Raw genomic sequence first — 6,800 nt, 5'->3', positions numbered from 1 at the left:
ATAGATGAACTAAGATGAATTATTTAATTTAATGTGTTTCTCATTCAGCGGAAGGTAATTTACAAAAAACATATTTTCTCTGACAAAAACATTGTTAAATGTTATATTCTGTTAAGACCTCTTATATGACATGCAGAGCACGCACAGCTTTGATATGCTATCTTGAAGCAGGATGTAATCTGTTAGTTTTATTATAAAGCATCCAACTGACCAGGGCTATTTCAAGTAGCTAAGATGCTATAAATATTACATTAAGTTTTCCTATTTTATGTGAAGGTTACTTAGCATTGACATTTGTTTAATCTGCGTCTAAGAAATTACTTTAATTTTAAAGGCAAGAGCAGCTAGCAGTCCTAAACTGTGGTTGGATATCGCTGGGTGGCTGCAAACCATTCTGGCTACAATGCAGTTTTTGCAAGTGTTCATTATGAGGTTCCATTACTTCAAGGTTAGAAAATGACAGCAGGAAATATATAATATAGTTGTTATTTGTTATATAGCAACTCTACGCAACACCTTCAACAAGATCAGGCTAGAAGCAGGCATCTTTATGCCTCACTACAGAGGCATCAAGATGCCTCTGTAGCGAGGCATCTTGTTGACTTGGAAAAGCAATACTTAAAATGATAAGTAATGCTTTTTCGTATGCTTCATGCTTTGTAAGACAAACAAAACATTGAAACGTTTAAGTGGTACAGAATGTTCAATGTGATTGCTGTTGTAAACTTGTATTAAAATTATGTGCTTTGAGGCTTAAGAAATGTGAGCCATTTTATAAAATAGTTTTTTACTAATCAATCATTCGGTTTTATGAGGTTGTTGAAGGTGCTGCATATAAATGCTATATAATATATAGCAACTACATTATATATACGTATAATATATATACGTATAATAGATATATATACGTATAATATATGTATATACATATAATATACGTATAGGTAATATATATACATGTATATATGTATAATATATATATGCGTATAATATATATGCATATAATATATATATGTATAATATATATACGTATAATACGTGTATATATACATTGCTGTCATTTTTTAAGGCTGGCATATCATTAGAGTAGTCATGTATTGTTAAACGAAGCCTCACGTATCATACTAATGGCTTTTGTCAGTGTATTTTCATAGCTTTACAATAGCTGTACAGTGAGTCATTGTTCTATTTTCATAAGTCTTACTACAATGTACCTCCATCACACATCAATATCATGGGCAAATGGGCAAGTATATAATCTATTGTATTTGTATAAACACTAAAGAAGCTTTTATGCCTCTCTGTTCTCCACTAATCCTTTCAATGCTACTATTCTCTATGGCATGTGCAGGCAAGAACGCATTACATTAGTCTAACTGATACAGTTCAGCATCTAACTTACTCTCGGCATGGCTGAAGTAGCTAGCTCAGCGAATGTGAATTTAGAGGGTAAGTTATTCCAGCTGCTATTGTTAAAGTAAATGCCAGCAAACTTTTCTTATGCATGTGTTTATCACAAAATTTTAGCGTTTCAACCTAATGCCATGTCAATTGATCTGATATAGGAAAACAAATGGCACTATTTGTATAATTAATGTTAAATTTTAGCCGAGCGACCTCGCTTGAACAGAAAAGTTACCGTCTTGAGAAGGAAACCGACTTTAAAGAACACTAAAACAAGGACAGTATCTGTGAGCTCCTCGTCTAGCGCGGCTTCTGGAGACTCGGACACAGATTCTTGTGTATCTTGTAGAACTCTCACCAACCTCGGCTCTGGGAACATCGATGAACTAGAAAACGGTGAGTAGTAGTTGGATGCCATATTCATTATGTAGAGATCATTGGAAACAATATTTTGAATAAAGAGAGAGAGAGGAAAAGTTTGAAGCTTGGAATACAATTTGTTTGTAAAGCAGCCTTGTCATTTTTTCTCTTCAAATTCATATTTATAATTTTTTTTTACATGACGCAAATTTCAGATGTAAAGTAATAATTACTGGCCACTAGACACATGGACACTGTTTTACAATTATTGTAAAACAGTGTCCATAATAAAATTATTCATTATGCTATAGCTTCAAGTTTATAACTTGGTTCGCCATATGGCAAGGCCATTTTTAACAAACTTTAAACGATTGTTTTTAATTTCACTTCACGTGTTTAAAAAAAATTTTATGGTAGTAAAAGATCAGTGTGGGATGAAGTTTTAAAATGTTGTTTAAAAAACTTATTGCGAATGAAAAACAAAATTGAAGAATAATTTTGCTTGGGGGTAATGTAGTTTCCATAATTATTATTATCATTACCTTACTAGCATGAAAAAATCATTTTCAAATCCAATTTTTTATTATTCTGTTTAGGTTTCCTCCATAGACGGACACATTTTTGGTGTCACTTGTTCTTTTTTATGATTATTAATGTAAGTATGACACTACAAACAATGAGATTTCACACTGTATCAGTTAGATCACAAGATATTTATTTTATACAAACTAATTGTTTCCCATATCATTTTCTTTCACTCAACATCTAAAAAAATTGAAAATTATGAACATAGACTGTTACGGCTTCACCCCCAGATATTGTGAGTAGATATAATGAAAGATTAATTTTCTCAATTAGCACAATATGCATTCTAGACGTGAATATAAATGCACTAATAGTAACATTAAACTCAAAAATAGTAAATGATAAAGCACAAGATTAATACATGAAATAAAAGTAATCGTTGTTACCTTGAACGACCTTCTGGGGATTCCGTAATAACTTGATCCCAAACTTGTATTTGATAAGTATAGAATATGTGAATGTAGATATAATAATAAAGCAGTAGATGCTGCTTAGCAGATATATATTCGAGAGTTCAACAATTTCACATGTTGCCTGTGCAGTAGCTAAAGTTAAAATGATAGTTGTTGGAAGGCAAAAAGAAATACCATGAATCAGTTGTTTTGCAAAATTAGGCAGTGAAATCATAAGGCAGCCGGATGGCAATAGCTTGGTTGACAAAGAAAATGAATGTTGTAATTGGCAAACGATGCCATTAGATGCCCATTACCAAATTTTGCCATGCAAACAAGACAGTCATAATGCACCAAAACTGAAGTGGTGAGATTTCACCAATGCCGATCCTACATAGACTGTTGTCATAGATACCGTCAATAACTTAAGAGAAGCATTACAGAGACACACACAGCAGACAAGTATCCCAGTGTAGTTACAATACAAGAGAAGATACTAGGCTCACTTCAGGTGGATTATTATTATTATTAAAGTTATTATGATGATGCAATGACTGCCAGAAGCTGGTAAAGTTGGCAATTGGCCAACAGGTTGAGTACAAAATGTTACATGTCGTAATCACTCATAGTGAAATAATGCGGGGAAACACATTCCAACATTTTTCATGAAATGTTGGAAAAAATTGTTCATAGGTAACAAGAGAAGGAAGATCAATTATCATTTATTAAGTGCTTTTAGACTTAATCTAATAATAAAAACAATACAGCAAGAATTACTGTACTTCCTCTTTTTCCCATCAAAAATTACTTCATTGAAGTTGTCAAGTTTCTTTGTCAAGTAGCTTTCATAGAAGACAAACCCACAGGAGTAGATTTGTCAGGGCAAGTGATCAATTCAGGAAGTTACATTGTTCCCTAATCAGGGCTTTAGAACTTACAAACAATCCATTAACGCAGTTCATTCACAGGTTTCCTAGCAGAAGCATGCCAAACTGGAGGTGACTCATCCATTTGATTAGTTCTAGTCAGGGTAGGCTAGGATGGCCGATAACTCACTGGATAAGAGATTGGAGTTTACTCTAAACCATTTGACACATACACATTAGCGAAACCTGAAGGCTGTTTCACACTATATCACCGTCTGCCAGTGTTGTCCTTTCGGCGTTCATCGTCGATTATGTGCACGGTAAACCGGTCGCATCGCCGCAGCAACGCAGATAAATTGAAAAATTTTGCGGCTGTCAAACATTCCCAATATTTCGCCGAGCATCAATTACAGCCTGTACATTGTGCACCATTTTAAGAGATAGTAATTCGCCATCGCGAATAACGTTGTTCATTTATTTCTGTTTATGATGGTTTCTGCGGGACGAGTATTTGATTAGAGCACGCTAAAACAAAAAGGTTCCTTGAGAACACGACGTCACAGAGTATTTGCTGATGCAAACGCAAATAGATTGGGGATAGTGTTAACATGGTTATCATCAACGATCACTAAAGTATTGTGGCATCAACTCTGAGATACAGCAGTATAGTGTGAACCAGTCTTTAGTTTGCCTACTACTAGCACACCAGCAATGGCTATGCCCAAATATGGCATATCCAAGAAAATGCATGTCATCTGATGGCAGCAAGAATCGTACACATCTGCTTATCATTAGGATATTTGACACCTTAGCAACTAAATTCTTCACAGCCATTCGCTGCCGGCTACATTCGTTCATCTGTTGGTGATGACGGCTCTGCGTGGGAGAGTGATGTCGTGATGAGTGTTCGCTGCTTTACTCTGTTATTCACTGTTATATACATGACTCATGATTACCAGCAGCACTTCCTAGTCATGTATGCTCGACAAAGTACATTGATCTCCTCAGCTTCTTCTGAAATATTTATTTCTTGTCGAAATATTTTCTCAAAAGACTATAATATATATAATTATATAAACTAATATTAATTATAATCATAATTACTTATAATTATATAGACTATAATATATAATTTAAGCTAGGTTTAAGGAATTATGCAGTGAGTAAAAAAGTTTTTTGAAATTCAGCTGGAAGTTCCTAAAATAAAAATCGTAGCGCTCATAGATCAACGCATCAGAATAGGCAGGTAGGTAAATGGGATAACGGAATTGAGAGGTGTGCACTTGGCTGGATGGCCGCCAATCAATCCATGACGTGAAAGACTGCGGAGCGGTGGAATTGTGACCTTCCATCACTGAGTTAACACTCATAGTAACCTCTAACCCTACTTCAATAATAAAAAGTTTAATTTAAAAGCTCTTGTACCAAAACAAGGTGTCCCACAAAATCAGCATTTGCTCGATATTTCAACTACCATTTTTCTGTTTGCGGAGCACTGTTACGCAATAAGACATTCCAAAGTCGATCATAGCCTGAGAGTAATGATAGCCTAAGATGTCAGTCATAACTCCTTTGTGAACAGCTCAATTGTTTGATACCAATTATTCTATATTTGGTAGCTAAATTTTTAGCACTTTGGAAGGCTCCCCAGTCAAAGTTCCTTTAAGCGTTGCAGTAGGAATGACTGTGCATAACTGAATAAACTAGATACACCCAACACACCCATCTAGCAAACAAGCATATCAATAGCAACAATGCTACACGGAAAAAGCGACGAGGGAGTTCTTTATGTAATTCCTTCTCAGTGCAAAGGCAATATCTCAAATTTCTCCACTTCCTGCTTCCCTATTTAACAAACCTCAATTTTCAGTCTTTCAGGGACCTATCTAGTGTTTTCAAGCGTGTGAGGGGAAGAAAAATTACTCCCGCAGCTTGTTATATTGTTCTTGCTGACAGTCTAGTATGCTGTAAGAGATGGTCAGGTGTGCTGACAAAGCAGAGAGTAGCTATTTGCACAATGATTCAACGATACCTGAAGGCAGTTGATTGGTGCAAGGGCTAGCATGTCTGCCTACCAAGCTGAATCTTGTGAGTTTGAATCTCGGTTAACGCAATTTTTTTCCTTTTTCTTCAAACAAATGGATAGATAGAGACAACTCTTATTATAGTCATAATTGAAAATTTTAATTGAAAATTTTAATTAATCTCTCATTAAAAATTATTTCAAAATGTCTCTCATGTCAAAATTATTTCTTTACAAAGAAATATCATTCTGCTAGCCATAATTACTAAAGAATGCCAGCATTATTCAAATTTCATCAACAGTAGCTACCTAACTTTATTAGGAGGTAACAGTTGCTAAGTAACAGTGTTGAAAAACTGGAGTTATTGCCACAAGCAGCCCGACGTCAGCCTGAGTACTTCAGCAGACAACAACAGCATTTAACCAGCAAAATAAGAGATTTATTAGCATTAATTAAGAAAATTAGCATTAAAAATTTAAAATGTTAAGCTATATGTTCAAAGAGCATTAGATTTTAGCATGAAAGTGCTAAAGATGCATCAGATGCATCATTGCACTTGGTAGCTCCTATAAATAGTCCTAGTTTTCAACATTCAATGAGTATTGGCATCAGATGCATTATTAAAAGTATTATCACTGGGTGTCTAAGCCATAATTCATCATAAATTTACAGGTAGCAGCAAATTTATTAATTTATAATTGAAGAAATGTTTTGCATAGCATTTCTTTAAGAACATAAAAGTTTTTTTCAGAAGTTATAATCAGCTTTTTCACAGCAGTTTGTTGAGCAGCTTTTGCAAAATGTGAATACCCTCATTGTGGTTTGAACCTTCATTGTGGTGAGCAGTTTGAACATGTTTGTTGAGGTGGGATAACTCCAAAGGTTAGCAGCCATTCAAATGGCTACATCTAACAATTCTTGAACTTTTGTAATTGATTAGAATAGAAGAGTGAACATGAATGTTTGTGTCTGTATATACAATTGCAATTACACTTATCTTATTTCAATTATTTTCTTGTAGACCTTTTGGTAAACCAGTTGACAGAGCGGAAAATTGCTAGTCCCAGCATAAATCTGTCATCAAGCCAGTCATCAAACTATGGTCTATCTGACAACTGCGAGAAAGGACAAGATGGGATAAAAAGCCTGACGTCAGACATAGGTTGGTG

General features: G+C 34.7%; 1 long non-coding RNA gene across 1 annotated transcript; it reads right to left on the bottom strand.

Annotated features, from left to right (window-relative positions):
• Window positions 1-1,246: 1,246 nt before the first annotated feature.
• On the bottom strand, window positions 1,247-2,988 carry LOC137393808 (uncharacterized). Its single transcript, XR_010978324.1, has 2 exons — window positions 2,736-2,988; window positions 1,247-1,790 (listed from the first exon to the last, which is right to left on the bottom strand). It is a non-coding gene; the product is annotated as an uncharacterized lncRNA (long non-coding RNA).
• Between the last annotated feature and the right edge of the window lie 3,812 nt (window positions 2,989-6,800).

This window comes from Watersipora subatra, chromosome 4, assembly GCF_963576615.1.
Source record: "Watersipora subatra chromosome 4, tzWatSuba1.1, whole genome shotgun sequence".
In the NCBI taxonomy this organism is placed as follows: domain Eukaryota; kingdom Metazoa; phylum Bryozoa; class Gymnolaemata; order Cheilostomatida; family Watersiporidae; genus Watersipora; species Watersipora subatra.
This window is presented reverse-complemented; position numbering and strand designations above follow the sequence as displayed.